Source organism: Epinephelus moara, chromosome 22 (assembly GCF_006386435.1).
Source record: "Epinephelus moara isolate mb chromosome 22, YSFRI_EMoa_1.0, whole genome shotgun sequence".
In the NCBI taxonomy this organism is placed as follows: Eukaryota; Metazoa; Chordata; class Actinopteri; order Perciformes; family Serranidae; genus Epinephelus; species Epinephelus moara.
The window spans coordinates 1,909,974-1,931,361 of NC_065527.1; the positions used below are offsets into that span (position 1 = coordinate 1,909,974).

General features: G+C 44.5%; 1 protein-coding gene and 2 long non-coding RNA genes across 4 annotated transcripts in view; 1 reads left to right on the forward strand and 2 right to left on the reverse strand.

The window, feature by feature from the left end:
- Positions 1-14,056, reverse strand: part of fam49al (family with sequence similarity 49 member A, like) — a 41,506-nt gene extending 27,450 nt beyond the window's left edge. For both annotated transcript variants that reach the window (XM_050035546.1, XM_050035548.1), the window contains exon 1: positions 13,691-14,056. The gene's annotated coding sequence lies outside the window, so the exon portion shown is untranslated. The remainder of the gene's footprint in view (positions 1-13,690) is intronic.
- The window catches only part of LOC126384510 (uncharacterized), a 250,992-nt gene that overhangs the window by 220,563 nt on the left and 9,041 nt on the right, over positions 1-21,388 (reverse strand). The gene's annotated exons all lie outside the window — the stretch shown is intronic.
- LOC126384513 (uncharacterized) overlaps positions 1-21,388 on the forward strand; it is a 173,663-nt gene that overhangs the window by 136,560 nt on the left and 15,715 nt on the right. The window lies entirely within an intron of this gene.

Consider the following 21,388-nt stretch of genomic DNA (forward strand, 5'->3'; position numbering starts at 1 on the left):
GATCAGATGCATAGATGGATGGGCTGTAGGGTATACAGATGTATGACTGTTGACAGTGTGACTGTCCTATAGGATTCCTTGTTATGTTTGAAAACATATTAAAAGCGTTTTCGATCAGCGTTCTTGTTTGGTCCCTGATGAAGACGAATGTTGAACCGTTTTGATTCAGCACAATGCTGCTGGAATAACAAGAAAGAGATGAATGAAAGAAACAGGTCTGTGCAGGCTCCTCCTCCTTCAACCACACCAGAGTTCCAGCACAAATAATGGGGTTGAGGTAAATGGATCTGCACTTGTATAGCCCTTTTTTGGTCGTAAGACCTCTCAAACATACACTGGTGGCAGAGGCTACCATACAAGATGCCGGCAGCTGCTCAGCTTAAATGCACTCACACACCGATGGCTCAGCCATCAGGAGCAATTTGCAGTCCAGTATCTTGCCCAAGGATACTTTGCAGATTGGAGGCACGCAGTCTGGAGGAGCCAGGAATCAAACTACCGATCCTCCGCTAAGTTGATGACCTGCTCTACCTCCTGAGTCACAGCTGCACGTTTAAGGTGTTTCTTCATCTAACAACTAAACCACTACTATGACCAATGGCGACTCAATCTGCTGAGTAGGGCTGCAATATGTGTTTGAAAGCCTCAGAAACAAGAAGGTTTTGGTCGAGCATCTTCAGCATCTTCAAGTCTGTATAACTGAACATGCTTTATCCAAAAATTATTCCCTCATTTGTTTTGTAGCAAAAGGTCATTCAGAAGACAATACTGTTCATGCTCAGGCTCAGTTTTCTTTCTCATCCTGCCATTCACTCCCTGCATGCACACTCACCCGCTATCTCTAGCTGTCATTGTCAGGGGCTGTCAATCGAGTCATCAGCTGATTCACAATCAATCCACCACTGCTCCTCATTTTTTCCTCTTATCACCGCCTAGTCTTTACGGATTCATCAGCCTCATCAACCTCATCAGCCTCAGAGTCATCAGCCTTCACCACCAGCGTCTGGACTCCATGGGGGGATTTATCTTGCTGCCGCTCAGATGTCCCTCGATTACACAATATCTCCCTCTGGTGTCCAAGTGCCAAAGATTTCTGTTAAATCCAAGGGCCATAAACACGCCATGTCTTTAACCGCCTGGAAAACGCGAGGTCAGGCGCTAGGTGCTACTCTTGTTCCTTTTCTTTGCAAACTTTTAAGAGTGCAGTGGCAGGTTGCGTCCCCTCCATCCTCAACAAGCACCGCATCATAGCCTGTTTATCACAGACTGATATTTATGGATGAAGGGAAAAATATGTGTCAACTGTGATTGGTTGGTCCTCGTCACATGAAACACGTGTACGGGCCCTACACTGCCCTGTCCTGTAGCATGTGTTTATTGTTTCTCCAAAAACTTAGTGAGGTTTTCCTTTTATTTGTCGGCCTGTGTGAAAAGTGTTTGTATACCATACTTCTATATCTTCGTTTAAAGTATTTAAAGTCTAAACTAATCAGTCAGATTCCAGGAGGACTTTGATATTGGCGCTGCCACTTGATGAGCCTCGTCATGAATCAGTGTCCTGCTAATCAAATATTCCACTACTCTGCAGTCTCCAGAGAGCAGACACTGAGAGAGGAGTCTGGCCATGTGGAGGGACAGTCTTTAAATATAGCTGCTTTTTCAGCAACTTCAGGAGGAGATGGTGGAGGAGTGGGAGGGTCTGAGGGGGAGGACGGGGAGACAGCGAGAGATCACAGAGTCATTGTACACAGACATCTGTCCGCTCAGATGAGAGTCAGTGTTACTCAGCTCGTGTTAGTTCTGCTCACTGAACAGGTCGTTCTTTAAAAAACCCACTGGTGATTATTCCTCTTCTCACTCTCCATCTCTTTCACTCTCTCTCAACCTTTCCCTCGACACACCCCTCTCTCCGCCCCCCGTTCACTCCGAGCCCCTCTTTTATGCAGCCCTTCATTCACTCATCTTCTCACCACACACCCTTTTGACCTCTTCCTCTTCTCGTGTGTCTTTTCTATCCTCCCTCTCTCCTTTCCTTCTTTGTTCTCAGCGTACTCTGCCTAAAGGTGGAGACGAGTGAAGAGGGCTGAGGATAAATCTGCAGCTCATATGTGTGTTTTAAGAGACAGGAGGAGAGAAGAGGAGGATGAAGAGTGAAATAAACTCCCACATAAACTCACTCACTCCTCTGTTTGTTTGGAGAGAAGCCGAATTACATAATGTACAGTTAGTTTACTGTACAGTGCTGTGTGGAGCATCATGAAGGTGGAAGGATGGAAGGATGGAGGGGAAATGGGTGGAGATCATACAGTGGAGGTCAGTTTATGGGAGGAGATGAGAGAAATGAGAAGGAGACAGGAGAAGAGGGAAGGAAAGAAAAGGAAAGGAAAGGAAAGGAAACAAGAGGAGAGGAGAGGAGAGGAGAGGAGAGGAGAAGATAGAAGGAGGATACAGGAGAGGAGGAGACAAAGAGCCAGTTTCAGGAGTATAATGGGAGGTGGCAGTGTCAAACCCAGCAAGACCATCGCTAAAGATTGACTGCCAATGGAATGCTACAGCCAATTTGCCTCAGGCCCACACACACACACACACACACACACACACACACGCAATTATAGACACTGGCGTCCCTCGCTGAGGTGAGGAGGGAGGCAGAATAAAGGAGGAGAGCGGCTGAGCGTGAGAGCGAAGGACGGAGCGCCAGAGAGTAATAGAGAGATGGAAATGGAAGGAGGAGGTTACGAGTCTTCGGCATCACCCCTCCCCCTTCTCTCCTCCTCCGTCTCTCTCTCTCACACACACACACACACACACACACACACACACACACACCAGCTGAGTCTGAATCCAGAGCAGCACACGGTGCCTCATGAAAGGGCGATTGCAAATGAGCATTGTGATTCTGTGCTGCGAGGCTGACAAAGGAAAAAGGGAGGATGGAGTGAAAGACAGAGAAATGTCAGACGGAGAAGGTTCGGCATGTTTCAGCTCTACTTGAATCCATCTTCATTGTGTAACGTGCTTCAATGTGATCGTTTTATTCAGTTGGAATAAAGAAGTGGGGCAGAAACACAGGGACTTCAAAGCTTATTGGCTCAGAGGTGGATAAAAGCACCGATTGTCTCTGTTGTGCAGGTTTATATCCATCACATGTACATTAGCTGTACACAGTGCTGTGTTTGTCTCAGTGTCCAACATGAGACAGTCTCGTTAAAACAATTCAGCGTCTCTGCTCTGTTTTCTTTCTTCCCTCCTCCACACAGATTAATATATGCCTTATATTTAATGTCGCCATTAATATTTGAATACCACACTTTGGCTCGGGGGCGTTCTGAACCTCGGAGTCGCAGAGAAATCGCAGCTTTGAATTACAGTTTGAAGAAGAGTTTCCTGCGTGAGCCTCGGCTGTGAGAGGATGAATGGATGTACAGGGCTCTCGTTATCTCTATTTGTAATGTGGGACGCCAATTAGCTGCTGTCAAAAGGAGCGCTGGAGGCTTTAAGGGGTGCACACATTCATATGGGGGCTAATGATGTGTGTATGTGCATACCTGTGTGTTACCGTCATTGTTGCCCCCCCCACCCCCACCCCGCCTCCTCGTCCTTCTTTGACCCCCTGCGATCTGTAAACAAAGAGAGCCGCCGTATACGTCTGTGTAGCCACCGCTCTTTGTCCCTGATGGATGCTAACACACCGCTTTAAATGGGTCAGTGTGTGTGTGTGTGTTTACATATGAAGTTAATTTCATTGGGATGAAAATAAAATTTAATGGAGTTGAATTGTTTGTGTGTGTGTGTGTGTGTGTGTGTGTGTGTGTGTGTGTGTGTTGTGCAGATGCCTGTATGTACAGTATGAGTGTGTGTGTGTGCAATGTGTAATTAATTTACACTGAGCTGGTTTGACTTGAATTAAATTGAACTAAACATTTCTGTGTGTGTGTGTGTGTGTGTGTGTGAAACAGAGAGTGAGCGACAAGGACTACTATTAAACTGAACATAAAGACATTCTGAACTCAACTCCCCGGCGTCTTGCTGGCTCGTGATTCTCCTCTCTCCTTCAACTCTCCTTCACTCCTTCAGTCCATTCATTGTCTGTCTGTCTGTCTACTTCCCTGCCTACGTCTCTGCTAGCTATGTCAGCCATTGTTCTCTTCTTTAACACAAATATATATTTTGTGTGTGCAGCAGGGTCGCAGGGGGCTGGAGCCTGTCCCAGCTGACACTGGACAAGAGGCGGGGTACACTTTGGACAGACCCAAACTGGACGAGGCGCTCTGAGCATGCTCCACAGTTTTGACCTGGAAGTCCAATAGCATTAAATGTGTAAGAGAAGAAGAAGCCGGTAACAACATGGAGAAATCTACATCCCGAGCTGTGACTTTTTGGACGGACCAAATGTACAGAGCTGTAAAGTTGTCCACCATGGTACCAGTTAGCTGCTAGCTAACCGTAGCTAACTTGTTTGTCCATTGTTTGGTCTGTGACGTAATAGGTCAACAGGAAAAAGGTCCAATACTAACAAGCTGAAAGGGGGCATATCTCCACCTATCGTAGAGGAGTCGCACATACTTGGCTCAATAAATGGATTCCCCTCCCGTGCTTGTATACTGGGACAAGGACAGTAGGCCAGTTAAATGTCCTCGTCCAGCTGGGACTGTAGAAACACTTCACTGTGCACATAAACGTACTGAGAGCTAACCACTGCACCACTATGGCGGCCACGGCTAATGATACAGTTACTGCCAATGAATGACTGAATATTTGTGTAGCAGTCAGAAATCTAAATTCCAACCCGGTCGCACTCCAAAGTCGTCAAAATCAGACACTTGGTCAGAGACTTCTGGCGTCAGACACAGATGAAAAAAGCCGTCCTTTCACATTGGCATGATACGCAGCCGGTCACGGTAATTGTTTCATGGTACCTGGTGGCGTCAGGAGGAAACGTAGTGGGACAACAAGGAAAGGTAAGGTAGTGGAAGTTCGAGGAGGGGTGGTGCATGGGTCCAAGAACCACCGACTTTCCCCCGAGGTGCAGTGTCCACATCCCGTAAGATTCTAAAGCCAAACCTTGTTCTTCTTTCCTAAACCAAACCACGTGTGTTTGTTGTTGAAGGACAAAAACTTCAACTTGCAGTGTTGTTCTGACGTAGTGCTGATTTTTGTACACTAGTATTCCAACATGCAACATGCATGAGGTCGACGTAGCTGTGCAGGTTGTTGTAACGCTTAAATCAGCATAATCCTATAATGAGTTAAGTGTTGCAGGCAAACATCGTCACAGCTGACTGAAAATCATGTCAGCACAATGGAAACATCACTCACTGCTGCAAAACAACACCCATGACAGAAAGCAGCTACAGTCAACACACTAAAGAGAGAATCATAGAATAAAACAGACAGGTTACTACAGTAAAGTACTGTCATTGTTGTGTATTAACTGCAGGAACAGTGTGCTGTTATTATTTGTATGCAGTAGTGTATACTATTACCACGCTGCGTGGAAGTAGGACACAGCGTGTGCCGCAGCACATGACCACACAGAATGAATGAATGGGGCGACCTCTGACACCAACGTGACCCAGAATCTATATACAGCTCTGTGTGGAAGTCATCCACCCTCCACATATACAGGGAAGAGCCAGCATGTCCTTGACAGAGGCGATGCTCCATCACACTGTGCTGCAGTGTGTCTCATGGCACAGGATGCAGTGTTATACTATTCCTGGTCCCACTGGGAGGGGCACAGTCGCAGCAGCAGCTCTCAAATGAGGAAACTGGCTGCCATGTAATGTATGGGCTCCAGCTGACGCAGAGGAAAATATAACTGATGGGGAAGGATCAGAATGAACTGAAAAGAAAGTCCATTTGGGGTTCTGGTGGATCCCTGGTGTGAAGGTTTGAGATCTTGGCTGTTTGTGCAGTTTATTTCTGTCCAGTGATTTTTATTTCTGAGTTACATGCCGATTCTTTCTTTGTTGTTTGATGCAAAAGAATTATATATACAGCAGATAAATCCTCACTGGCTCAAGCTGAACTAATTAGTGAGCGTGTGTGTGTGTGTGCACAGAAAGAGAAAAAGATAAAGAGAATCTATGTGTATTGTCTCACAAGCCTGATCAAACACCGAACACAAGCATGGCTGCCAGCATCACTGTGCCCACAGCAGATCTGGCATGCACACGTGGACAAATACACACCTACACACTCACACGCAGAAACAGATAGCAACATACAAAGTCATACAGTGATGATACTAAAATGAGAACTGACTGTTCCCTAAAGCCCAGTTCAGACCAAAGATTTGCAACAAGACAAGTTGAAACAGGCAACTACTTGCAATGCGTTATTCTGCAACGTTGCCGGTTCACAGGAAGTGACCACCATGAAACGGTGTATCATCTCTAGTCAACAACTCTCTGTGCTTATGATCTGTAACGTTGACAGGAAGTGACCGCCATGAGACGGCGTATCATCTCTAGTCAACAACTCTCTGTGCTTATGATCTGTAACGTTGACAGGAAGTGACCGCCATGAGACGGCGTATCATCTCTAGTCAACAACTCTCTGTACTTATGATCTGTAACGTTGACAGGAAGTGACCACCATGAGACGGCGTATCATCTCTAGTCAACAACTCTCTGCGCTTCTGATCTGTAACGTTGACAGGAAGTGACCGCCATGAGACGGCGTATCATCTCTAGTCAACAACTCTCTGCGCTTCTGATCTGTAACGTCGACAGGAAGTGACCACCATGAGACGGTGCATCATCTCTAGTCAACAACTCTCTGTGCTTCTGATCTGATTTGCAGCTTTTCAGACTTATTTTGTGGCTGAATATAATCTCATCGCAAATCTTTGGTCTAAACTGGGCATAAGCCCCTCGTTCTTTGGTCACTGTTGCTATGCTCGACAAGCTTTCCGTTCTTGCACATTAACATGCAGCTCACAATGAAAGACTATCAGTCCTTGTGATGTGTTCATGTGCTAAGACATGGCGACGTGATGCAACGCAGCAGGAGGCCTTCGTCACCACTAGTTCTCTCTCTGAAGTCATTTTGTGGTGTCTAGGCTTTAAGGTTGCTAAGCTAATCGCTGTTACCAATCAGTCAACTGAAGAGGAGAGGCAGAGAGGATTTAACTCTGACTACAATCAAACTCTTTACCTTGAGCCTCAGTAACGAAACACTTGATTGTATTATCCAGCAGAACTCACTGAGAGTCCGAGCCGTGACAGTGATACCATCACTAAGTAGATAATTTGCCTCTTCACATATCACACACTAATTGCAATAGTGTCCTTCTTCCTCTCCTCCCGCTCTGCCCTCTTTAGCTCCATCGGCCTAAATTGGCTTCACCTTCCCATCGAACTGGGATTATTGATCTTAAATATGACCTCAGGGCGGGCGTTTGTGCTGTTCATTGACATTAGTGGACAGCAATTGAACAGACAACAGGCCTCGAAGAGCAGATCTGAAGTAATCCGATTACATCCAGAAATTCACCATCTCCTCTTTTATTGCCGCAGAAAGAAAGAGTTTGACATGCCAAGTCATGTCTGGTTAGAAGCAGACCCACAGAGGCAGGAGAGGATTCGTCTCCGTGTCTCACTGGATGTAATATCACACATTTCAAAGAGTTTCAGCAGGACACCCGTAACAAGGATGATAACAGTGTTTAATAAGACTTTTCAGTAGTTTCCACAAGTGCCATCCAGCATCGAGCGTTAGGTAATATGATCAAAGAGTTATTATCAGATCTGGGCTCCCTTGTCACTGTGAATTAAATCTCACTGTCTCCTAAATCTATTTCCTCACTGGTTCAGTGGGTTATTTCACAGACGTGTTAAATTAAAGAATCCCTCATTTCGAAACTTGTTAGACGAGTTTTTTAATCAAGTGATGACTCTCATTTCTTTTAAACCAAGTGGGATGGAGGATTAGAGAAGTTTGGTTTCTGTTAAATCACCTTTTCTTGAATCGAATGTTTTATTGTCAGCTTTAGAGGATCCTCGTGCTTTGTTTCAACAAACTGACACTTGAAGAAAATTCCTGAAACAGGTGACAGCCTTGTGAAACTTGAAGCGTGCAGGGAGCAAGTGATGAGCAGAATTTTGAATTTGTTATAAAGGAATGGTGTGACATTTTAGGGTATAGGCTGTTTTGTTGTTAGAGTTTGGAGTGACAATATTTTCAAACCCACAAACCGAGACCCTGAAGTGTACCACACATTTCTGCACACGCTCATGTATACATACGCTTAAGCGTGCACTATAGGCATTTTTATAAAGATGGGGGACAAGTATTTCAGCACTTAGCTCATCAATTGAGCGCACCTTTTAACACAGTCGACGAGTGTTAATTTCATTGGCGAAAACTATGATGAAAAGTTTTCGTCAATGACTTTTTTTTCCATGACGAAATCAAGACAATGACTAGCTAAAATAGATCGTGATAATAAAAACTAAGACGAAATCTATGTTTCATTTTCGTTGATGAGACGTGTTGTGACGAAAGTGTTCGGGGTGGACGATCCGACATTGAAACATTGCTTGCAATTATCGTAAGATGCCTGATGAACAACAGGCTGGTAAACTCCAGTAAATAGTCTGCACCAGGATGTTTGGGTTGGTGTGAGTTGTGAGCTGTAATTCAGCAGTAAATAATCAGCCGTGTGTGTCTGACTGTGGATGGTGGAGCTGCTGAATGGATTTGTGGAGTTTGTTAGTTGCAGCGGTGGCTATTAGCAGCTAGCTCCACTTGTTAGCCGTTGAATGGCAGTGGAGCTAGCAGCCACTGGCCGCTGGACTTCACAGCTGATCCTCACAGGACTCCACTCTGTCCAGACTGAAGAAGGTGTTTAAACCTCCAGACTAACATGTTGCACATGAAGAAACAAGTTATGTTTCTGCTTCTTAACAGTCACATGGATAAGTCAGAGTTTACAATGAACCTGGGGACAAATCCTAGTTGGCTCACATTAGTTATTTATTGAGAGCGTAAATAGAGAGATGTTGAGCTTTTCAGATGATGATCAGTAAGTGTGTGCTCGTAAATCAGCCCTTAAACCTGTCACACACTGCTGGAGACATGACACACACATTATCTTATACAACCTGTCACCTTGATTTTATTTTCCGATACATGAAATAGCCTGACTCAAATAACTCAAATGTGACTAAAACTAAAAAAACATTTTGTCTCAAGACTAAGACAAAATCTGTAGCTGTCAAAATTAACACTGGCCTTTCATACATTCAACCCTCTGCATGCTTCATCAGGACCCTCCCTCACCACCCTCCGTCCTCCATCACACCACCCTGTGCCCCTTTAACAGGATCATCTCTGCTCTGATGAAGTAATCCCTGATTTCTCACAATACTGGCTTAAAAAACCACCAGATTACCAGGTGGAGACGGATCACATGTCAAATTCCTAAACGATCTCAACGCTGTGCTGCTACACTGGTCTGATCTGACCTCTGAACTCCAGTGAAAACAAAAGGATCATCAACAGGAGGGATGAAAGCTCAAGTGACAGATGTTTGAACGACAGATGTTGCAGCCGGACAGATGGGTCGGCCAGATTAAGAGTGTTTCGATGAAATGTGATTGTGAGGCATTTTTCAGGATATCAGCTGGGCCACATGGACAAACATATGGATGATGCTGTATTTTAATCAAAGGATTGAATGCAACATGGCCGTCAATCCACTTGTTCCTGGCATCATAAGACGTCACTGGAAGCCTGTTTGAGAGGCTTTTCTAAGTTAAATAAAAAGAGCAATAATCCACCATCGAATCATGAACACGATGTTCGAGGATGGTTTGGGATTAAAAAAGATCATATTTTTCTCAAGATAATATCAAGCATGATCAAATTTGCAGGTGAACTGCTGTAGAAAGCAGTTTTAAAATGACATGAGGAGGATATTAACTTCCCTGCAGCAGCAAATGTTCTTTAACTTTTATTCTGACGCTCAATGCTCTCTGTCCCATTAACATCTATCAGGTGTCAAAATGTTTTGACAAAACACTTTCTTCAAGCGTGAACCCTGACACTTTGGAGGAGCCGCACACATTTCCATGTCACTGTACGTGTCACTCATCCGCCTTATTCATACACTGTGGGTGGGGGTTATGCTGCGACCTCAGCCGTGTCAAGATCAGTGAAGGCTGGTGGAGATCATTACACATCATTACACCTGATGGGCTGAGTTGACAGTGCTTTTTTCACTCAGTCTAACCTTACATACCCTCAACCTCTATTCCCAGTCCCTCAACATGTAATAACCAACATGCTGGGGCCGTATGATTACACACATCTGCAGCATGAAATACATGTCATCATAGGAAATACTGTGTGGTTGTGAACCTGAGGGTAATTGCAGTTGTGACATGAATAACTGTGTACGTTGTTGAGGTGAAAAGACTGGAATATATCAGGTGATGTACATTACGAGACCTATAAAGAGAGCCTCCTCCACCATGACACCCCAACCCCCATTCCTGTCTTCCGCCTTGTCAAACCTGATAATCCCGGCACATGCTACGGCAACCTAATAAGACACTGCACCTCATATGGACAGAGGAAACGGGACATCATGAGACACACAGAGCACTAATCCTCTGCAAGACAGCAGGACAGAATGATTGTGCGGCTGAAAGACAGCACCACATGCTGTCAACACCATTTTGCACCGAGCGTTTTGACTAGATGAGAGTGAAGGAAGTGACAGAATGTAAAAGAGGTGACGGAGAGCGATCGGAGCGAAGAAACACTCAGAGCAGGGACGAATTAATGAGTTAATGACGGAGCGAGAGAGATGAATAGATGGAGAGAGTGCACAAGTGGAGAGACTGACAGACAGAGAGGAGAAGAGGGGGTGTGAGACAAAGAGTGACAGAGAGGGAGCGAGGAGACGCAGACGGGCATGTTTCTATGGGCGCTCAGGAAAGATTTGGGATGAGGGAATCTTGCATCATCGCGGCGGGCCAATGAAAAGGCTCGGTTAAAATGTTCAAAGGGAGTGTCCTAGCAACAGCAGAGTAAATACCATCGCAGCCACCGTTCCATCTTAGACTGAAAAAAAAGAACCTACACACACACACACACACACACACACACACACACTCAAGCTGTTTCACCGCACTGTGCTGTGCATTCACACAGAAACATGTTATGATCTATATGTTTTGATTCATGACCACAGTGTTCAGCAAAACCTTCATATCAGTCACTGCATGTTTCACACGACAGTAATAAATGATGACAAGCATCAAACATACATCTGTAGATATGGACAAGACGTATGACATTTAATACTGTGTATGATTTTAAATGGTTGTGTGTGTACTGTGAAAAGTACTGCATGTATAAAACATGGGGAACATTTGACAAATGTTGCTATGTGCATTCATAAATGTAAATAGCTATACGTATATATATTTTAGGGCTGGGTGATATGTCCTGAAAATCACAACACAATATTTTTAGGGTTTATCTCAATACACAATATATATCTCAGTATTTTTAAATATCCTCAAAAGCACTTCATTTTATGCTCAAACTGGGAGGCAACATCTAACATAATATTTCTAACTAAATGCCCTCCGATGCAAAAAAGTTATACGGATTACTAATGTTTTGTTTCGTTTTGTTTTCAAAAAATAGTATTTTTAATCAGCAGTCATCATTAATCTGGATATAACGACTAAGTGAGTTAAGGCAAGCGTAAAAAAACAAATACAAAGTCTGGTAAGTTGATAAATTTACATCACTTTACTGTAATAAAGTCTTTAAAACGTGGGGGGAAATAACATTTATTTTTTACAATACAACGATATACAAAATCTAAGACGATATAAAGTGTCATATCTCGATAATGTTATAATATTGTTCAGCTCTAAGATAGATAGATCGATAGATAGATAGATAGATAGATAGATAGATAGATAGATAGATAGATAGATAGATACAGGACTTTATGGCTTTATGCACATAGATAAATAAGTGTACGTAGTACGTATTGCTATGACAAATAGAAAGGATAAAACATACCTGCCTGTAGTTTGTAATTTATAACACAGTAGGTTACAGCATGAACTCCTTGTCAACCAAATTATTGTGTGTGTGTATTTGTGTATTCTTGTACTTGCTACGAAATGAGGACCTTCACACATTAACCACAAATGAGGACATTTTTGAACATGAGAACATTTTGGCTGGTCCTCACTTCTTCTCAGGCCTGTTTCAGGTTTAAGACTTGGTTTTAAGGTTCAGGCTGAAATCATGTTTAGGTTTGGGGTAAAGGCTGGGGTTAGGCAATGAGTTGTGATGATTAGAGTAAGGTACAAGGGATTGTGTTAAGTATATGGTAGTCCTTGCAAATATAGAAGTAAAGGGCTATGTGTGTGTATGTGTGAGTGTGTGTGTGAGATAAAAGTCAACATGGCAGTAAATCATCATTTAATCTACTCATATGGATTATAACCAGAGTCAGTAGATTACAGAGGGTTAGCAGATCTTTCAATTACACACCTCCCCACCCGCCCATACGCTCTCAAACACCCACAGCACCTTATCATGCTTTCTCTCTCCACCTTACTGTTTATCCATTTCTCCATCCACACCATCGTTTTCTCGTTGCCCCCTCTCACACACAAAGAAGACCTGCAGAGTCACACGGTAGCGTCGCCCTCTCTGCTCCCCTGCTCCGTCTCAGCAACCTCACGCACACCCTTTCTCCCTCCACCGGAATTTTGTCACATTTGAAAGAACGAAGCACTCCTGAAAATCCTTGGCCCTCATTCATTCATCCCTCCATTCAGTTTTTTCCTCCCTCCCTCTCTCCTTCCTTCCCTCCTCCCTGTTTTCCACTCTAGTCGCATGCACCCACCCCTTTTGATCAGCAGTGCAATCTGGGGCTATTGTTTTTAGCGGTCTATTTGCATAGACGGTTTGCACGATCACACACCTCAGACACCTTCCCTACTGGATAAGACTGAACGCCTTTTGTGGTGATGCCAACGATTCCTGATATAATGCGTGTGTGATAACAGAGCTGGAGACACGCTTGACGTGCAATTTACCCACATTGTTCCCAGAACACTGGAGTGCATCAATGTGATATATGATGCATGTGCCGTGATGGTTCTAGGTCACATATGTCCTGTGACCAAACCATCATCCATCACTGAGAGTATACACACAATAACACACACGCAGCCATATGTGGACTCCATATTCTCCACAGAGGAAGACTGGATCTATACTGAGGTGTGTGTGTGCATAGATGTGTGTGTGTGACTGTGGCAGTGACCGTGCCGCTCTGGCTAAGCACTGCAGTGAAAGAGGACAAGCCCCAGTTGACCAACCCCACAGGGTTTGATGTGGTCGGGCCAAATGCAACGCTCCCTCCCTGCCGCCGGGATCCTGACCCACGCTAGTTCTCCACATCCAGTCTTCCTACCCACAGGCACGAGCACCATCCCTCTAAAGCCCCGCACCAGTCAGCCACCAGTCTCAGTCTAGAGTCTAACCCACATCCATCCTCCAGCCTCAGCCTCCCTCTCCAGCGAAGCCAGCTCGCAGCCTCTCTTTTAGGTGCAGGGTGGGTCTGTGAGGCCCCTTTCTGCTGCCACTGCTACACGGATGGAGAGATAAAATGTGGTGAGAAAAACGAAGCTTAGCTTACCGGCTGGGCGTGCAGGAGGGGAGGATGATGCCTCTGACTCTGCTCTTCCTTCCGTCTCTCTGGACCGAGGGTGAAACACAGATGGATGCAGGAACAAAAGAGAAGGACAAAAAGAGACAAAATACAGACGCCAGCAGCCGGCGGCTCGCGAGAGAATGAGGCGAGGAGAAAGAGGACGGAGGATGCAAAAAGAGGGGAAAAAGTCCTTGTGCTGCTGGTCTCTGTCTTCCTTGGAGAGGCTCCTTTATCCTTGTGAGCCAGAGGGCTGTGGATTCACCTAAACACTGAGCACACGCACTGCCTCACGCCACACAGCCCTCCCTCTTCCTCTCGCTCTCTCCGCACTAAAGACAGCAGCTGTTGGTCTATGAGAAATAGAACGTTATGTCCCCCTCCCTCTCCTCCTCCTACCGCACTCGCTCACAAAGACCCCCAACACACACACACACACACACACACACACACACAGCATGTCCTCACAACACCCCCTCCCCCTTTGACTAACATCTACCACTAGCCTGCTGGCAATAAGAGGAGGGGGCACCAATCTGTGTGTGTGTGTGTGTGTGCTGCAGAGTTGCATTGTGTTTGACATTGTTTCAGTAACAGTGACTTTTTCTGTCCATACGGTGTGAAAGTGAATCATGGTGAGTAAGGATGTGCAGCAGGGTATTTTTGCAAACTGTGTGGGTGACTGCCGAGCATCACTCGCTACTGTGCTGCAGAGGGGAAGGAAATTCACTTTATTTGTGGTTAGAGGCAGCGTGAGTGTGAAGCTGCTTATATTTACTGTAAGACCGAACAGCACGCACCAACTGGGCATAAACGAGCTGTTAACTATTGCAGGTTAAATAACTGCTCTCTTCCAAGTGTCTCTTCTTGGTGCTTGTCGTTCAGTAAGAATTTGGTAATGGTAAAAACTCCCGTTAGGAACCTTTACTTCAGGGTCGCAGCCCGGACGAAAGGGCAGGGCTAAATGAGCCGTGGCTAAATTGTCACTCTGTGTGAGTGTGTGTTTGTGTGTGAGTGAGTGGGGTGGGGGCAGAGTGTCTATTGTCTGGTGGTCTTGTCCGAAGACCAGCACTGAAGGCGGCCCACCCGCAGGACTGGACCAAGGTAATAGAGCTGAAGGCCACATGCTGCCGAACGTTTCTCAACCACAGTTTGTGTTACAGCCAAATTTCAGGCAGAATCAGATCAGGAAGACCTGCTGCCCTTTTATAGTCAGGTTGCATGAGTGTGGTTTGGGACAGTGTCCAGGAGTCCAGTTGATGAAGTTTTCCCAGTGCGGACATTATTAATATTTAAACAGGTTGTTGGGTCAAAAGAGCTGAAGAAGACACTTCTCTTGTGAATATGACAAACTTAAAGAAGCAAACAGACTTCAAAGTGCTTCAGAATAAGCTTCCCCTTTCATTAACTGCTATTAAAAACCATGCCAAATGTTACTTCACTTTGGAAAAATGAAATTCAAATTCAAGGTTCACGCAGAGTTTAAGTGCACTTATTTGGCAAGACAAAAGGAATACTGTTTGTTTGCATCTGAAAAAAACTAAATCATCCATCATGTGTGTCACCAACCTGCTAATGGTCTGATCACCATTAGCCTCGGGGGACAACGGCCAGTACTTTGGGGGTATGGTGTGACCAGGGATATCTGGGCCAAGACTTCCACTGGTCTAATCTCTATAAACGGATATCTGCATATGAATGCAGATAAAAAATAAATTCAAAATAGAACTTGAAACTGTTGTCAGACTGTAGCCGATGGGTTCTGAAGATGCAGGTTGGCCCATACTCTCCACCTCTCCACACAGACTGATTACCTAGAGGCAACCAAAGCCCACTGGTCAGTACACTCAGACTACACACAAATTATAAACAGAAACCAGCACGCTAACCTATTCTCATTCTGAGGTCGTCGAATGCCGATGCTTTATCACGCCCCTCAGCATCTGATAGCGACGCATAGGGCACCCTTTACCCTTCTATGAGACATACAGTTGAAATACATTTACACGTGGTCAACATTGTGAAGCTGTCGGTGTTAGGTTTAGGCAACAAAACTACTGGGTTAGGTTTAACAAAAAGACCATGTTTTACAACCTGGTCTCACTCTGAAGTCGTTGAAATCTGGCACTTGGTCAGTGACTTCTAGTGTCAGACACGATGAAAAAAGCCGTCCTTTCATGTCAGCATGATACACAGCCAGTTGCTGTTATTCTTTAATGGCGCCCAACAGCGTCAGGGGGAAACTAGGCGGGACAACAACAAAAGTTAAGGCGGCAGAAGTCTGAGTAGGACAGACAGGAGGGGTGATGGATGGGTCCAACAAACACTGACTTTCACATGTGAGACTGGTGTTTACCTACTGTATGATTGTAAAGCCAAACACTGTTCTCTGTACTTTTGTTGCCTCAACCCAACCACATGCGTTTGTTGTTAAAGGAAAAAAAAAAAACCTTAATTCTCGGTGTTGTACTGACGTCGTGCTTTTATTTTGAAAGAGACTGTATGCAAATTGTACATTTCCTGTGAAAACAGAAGTGTATTTTGAAAACAGACAATGCATGTAACAGGCTGAAATTGACACAGCGTCCCAGAACGTCAACAACCAACACACCCAGGGTACCTTGGACGGCATATGTGGACGTGGAAAATCGATATGTGACGAGGTCGGAGTGAGAATGTGTTTCAAGATTATGATTTGACACAGGACACAAACTTTGGTCTCCCGCCTGAAAATCCAGTTTTGTTCGACCCGTCCACCTTCCCTACCTCCCACCCTACACAGACTTTCTCGCTCTTTATACTACATCAGTTGCTCTCAGTGTCAACTGTTGCTGCGGGCCATGGATGGGTTTACAGTGGAGTTAGTTGAAAGCCTGGTGCATCTCATAGAGACGCTAAAGGCTGCCTTCCTTTGACGTCCATGTCACACATCAAGGTGCATGACAAAGCTGCAGTATTTGACAGCCTGGGAATGAGAACAGGCTGAGCACGCTTACAATACAAAATCTTTGTCCTCTTGCCCACAGATTCTGTAAACATGTGCAGACATCTGTTTATGGTGGTTAGCAGAGTGCAAACTAGGCCTTGGTTAGATATGAGAAATGACTGGAGGTTACAACTAGGCCAATCTGTGTATGATGGGTCACTAGCATGCCAGTAGCTGATAATATAACCACTTAGCATAGCTGGGTTGTCACTAGTTAGCTAGCAGTGCCCTGCTCACACTCTGTCATACTGTACCATCTTGTCTTAAAAAATGTTAATTTGTCAATAAATTCAGATCAGATGGAACAAAGCTTTACATATGTTGCTGATAATGGAAACAACGGCTTCACTCAGGCTCTGCGCTGTCTGCTAAAATGAAATGAAAACCAGACGAAGAGCTTAAGTTCTAACAATAAATATGGGTCTTCCTGTTTCTGTGGTTGTGTCTGAGAAGTGGATCTTCTGAGTGCTACTTTCACATCGCCACACACTGTCCGACATTACTAAAGAGACTTCAGATAGGCAGCCCGTCATCGCATGCACACATTAAACGTAGTTTTGTTTTTACCTCAATTTCCCTGTGTTAATACATTAACAACCCTGCTCCTGCTAGGCTCAACATTACCACACTGATCTCAGATGAGGAGCCAGATGAAAGTCAGCACACTGGCCCTCAAAGCTTTGGGGTTGGGTGTGGCGCTAACAACATCACCCCATAAAAAACACACTGTTACAGAAACTACAATGAGCAAAACTACTGTATTGACATCCAGCACATAGTAGACCCCAGCCACCAAAACAGCGGAAGCATGACCACTCCTGATGTAAGACGAAAGGACATCAGGAGTGCGAAAGATGATCTACTAGAGCCAAAATCCAAGATGAGTAAGTCAGTATACATACATATTCAAGCATTATAGTCTCCAAGAAATAACACTGAGTACACTCCATATACCAGAATGCACCTGTGCCATCTGTAGTCCATGACAGAGGAAGAGATGCACAGAAACATGGAAGTAGTGCTGCAGTGGTTGACTCTCTCCTGTTAGCTGGCAACTGAGCGCCACAAAGATAAAAGGGAGATGAAAGATAGAACAGAACAGTTTGTTTCTGTTGAACAATACGCTGGAACAAGAGGCTGAGGGATGGAGGAGAACCAGCGTCACGCAGTTTGTCATGAGTCACTGAATCCCATTGAGCGGGAGGTTATTATGAAGCTGGTGTGAGACCTCAGTCTGTTATGAGATTGTATCTGGATCCCTAAATGTTGAATGAGCGTCCAGCTTCAGTCAGGTAAAGAAATGCTTTGATACGGACAGCCAGTCTGTTGAGTGAGTCGGTCCTGAGGACATGTCCTGAAATCTGACGCTTCAGCAGCACGTCACAGTGACATCTGTTGGTTTTGATGATGACCTGAGGTTTCTGCGGAGTGTTTTGACTCTGTGGCCCAACTGACTCTGTCTCCTGTTGTCTTGTCCCACCAACAAGATCAAGGATGCCTTTTGAGTGTCTTATTTTGAAATGAACTCCAACATAGCCTGAGATTATTTATTTACTCGGTGCATCAGAACCTGGAAGGCTTTCAAACAATGAAATACTCCAGTTTCACAGTTGTAGCAAGTATCACCACCCCTAATGACTCAGATATGCACAGGACCAGATGTTCTCTTTGAAAGGGGAGAGAGGGCAGCGAGCTTTGCCTGTTGTCTGTGAATAAACATCATCTTTGATGTGAGGCGTTGTATTCGACCCTCCTGACCAACTGAACTCAGGCCAACAGATCAATTGTTCACATCTCACCACACTGTGAAATTCAGTTCTGTATGCTGTTAAGGGTGGACTCACACCACTGTCTCTCTGTCTGTGTGTGTGTTGTGTGGGTGTGTGTACTTGTACTTGATACATAGTGAGGACCAAAAAAACATATTTGTGAGGACATTTTTGAAAAGTTTTTTTTTTCTATAGGCCTGTTTGAGAGTTATGACTTAGTTTCAGGGTTCAGGTTACAGTTAGGTTAAAGGGAAATTTCGCTTTATTTCAACCTGTCTCCTATCGTCCTAAATTTGTTTCAAGTGACTAGTGACATAAAAATAATAGTTAGCATGTTAGCCGTTAGCCTAGATACAGCCGGGGCGCATAGTAGCGTCAGACCTGTTAAAACGTAAGTGAACGGGCAACCTTCAAGTGCAAAGTTAGTCCACTAAACAAGCTTTTTTTCCACAAAGACCGCCTCATATCGTTAGGATAAATGTCAGAGAACATATAGAAAACGACATGTAAACGTGTTGTCTTACCTTACCGGTGTGCTGCCATGTTTGTTTACCATTTAGCTCTGCTTTCCAAAGCGCGGCCGAAATATCGCGAGAACAAGCAGCGATCTCATACCGTGCCTGAAATCTCGCGAGCTCTAGATAAAGCCCAGCTGGATACTACTCCAGGTGGAGGTGTCTCGTCCTCGGTCACATCCAGACCTTGAAAATAAGGCTGCAACCGGTCCCATTCCTTGCAACAGAGGCATTCCTCTTCTGTGGGCACTGGGGCACAGCATTCACAGGTACACCACCAATCTCCAGAGCTACGCAGCCTTGCAGCAGCCATTCCTCCTCTCTCGTCCTCTACCTGTTGCGCCTCTCTCTCTCTCCTCCTCCGTTCTTCAATTTCACGAAGCTCTTCGTCAGTGTATTCTGGCTCAAATAAATAAGGGCGGCCATCAAACTCTGCAAAATCAAATTCCTCCTCCACAAAGTCGAAGTCTGGCAAAAAGTCAGCCATTATTCTATAAATCTTTCATAAAATAAATGAATGAACTTTTCAGGCTACTGTCCGGTTCTGCCTTCCAGCTGTTGCTGCTTGTTCTCGCGAGATTTCAGGCACGGTATTAGATCGCTGCTTGTTCTCGCGATATTTCGGCCGCGCTTTGGAAAGCAGAGCTAGATGGTAAACAAACATGGCAGCACACCGGTAAGGTAAGACAACACGTTTACATGTCGTTTTCTATATGTTCTCTGACATTTATCCTAACGATATGAGGCGGTCTTTGTGGAAAAAAAGCTTGTTTAGTGGACTAACTTTGCACTTGAAGGTTGCCCGTTCACTTATGTTTTAACAGGTCTGACGCTACTATGCGCCCCGGCTGTATCTAGGCTAACGGCTAACATGCTAACTATTATTTTTATGTCACTAGTCACTTGAAACAAATTTAGGACGATAGGAGACAGGTTGAAATAAACCGAAATTTCCCTTTAAGGTTAAGGTAAGGGTTGGGGTTAGGCATTTAGTTGTGATGGTCAAGGTTAGGGTCTGTTTTTTCTCTGATAGAAACAATTGTCGCACATGATACGTCCAAGGACCATTGCAAATAATTTCTGTTTTTATAGTTTCTGACTATGATACATGATGTCATTTTTAAGGCATGTTTTCCTTCTTTAAAAAAAAACACAAATTATAGCCAAAATTTGCATGTTTTATTAAAAAATCACCAAAATATTTCACCAACATTTGGAAGGAAAATCACAAAAAATTGGAAGGAACATTTTCTTCAAAAATTTGTGCTAAAATAAATACAACATACGAGGGCTGAGTCCTGTCTGACTGCTGAGCGTGGACACTTCCTGTGTCTGTCCTTTCAAATTAAAGTCACACGTGGTCCAGTCATATAGGTTTGGATTTATTTTGACAAGGTGCAGCTCCTAATGCAGTTTCACGTTTGTTTGTTTTTCTGCAACTAAGCAACCAATGAAATCTTACCAACTAATGACCTCTCTGGTCGACTAACCTTTGGTCGGCTGTTGGGGGGGGGGGCAGCCCTACAAAATACAACCATTTAAAATTGTAAGCCCCTCCCCTGAATCAAAATATAAACTTAAATCCCTCCTCATTGCTTAAATTATTAACATTCCTTCCACTTTTTGCACCTCCACCCCCTCAAAAGTAAGGAACAGTCCCTTAAGTTAAGGAGTTAGGTAATGCATCATGTCAATCAGGGTCCTCACAAAGACAGAAGTAGAAGAATGTGTGTGTGTGTCAGACTGAAAGGCAGATACCGCAGACCCCGGCTGAGACACATGATCATCACCTGCTCTGAAAGACAGCGGCTCTGCAGTGAAGGAGACCAAAATGAATAAATAAGTGGTATCCACGGATACTGAGGGAGGATGGTGAGTAAGTCAATTTGCATAAGCTTCTAGAGAAAGTTTGCCTCCAGAGAAACCTACTGTACACAGTCCCTCAGTACATCAATATGAATTAATGATTGCTAAGCTGCTCATTAACTCTGCTTCACGCTCTCTATCTGATAAATGTAACACTCTAAATTCTCCTTTATCATCGTATCAGCTGTGAAACAGCATTTTCAGTTTGATTGTCCATATTGATTATGAGGTGAAAAGGAGGACAAGCAGTCTCCTCAACACCCGGCCTGCTATGGAGGATATGGAGGTCTTTTTTAAGCTGAAATATTAATACCTGAGCATTATTGCCAACCAGCACTTTGGATTATTTATACAGTGTCTATTATTTTTTAGGTCAGTTGTCCCATCCTGCTTGTGGTTGCATGAATGGCAGAGACTGCATGTGGTGTGTGTGTGAGCCTGTGAGTCCTCAGATAAGTTTATAACGGCAGGCTTTATGAATTATGAGGAGAGGTAAAGTGCACCAGTACCATTAAGGTGAAACACAGTGAAAGAGGAACTCGGGGTGAGA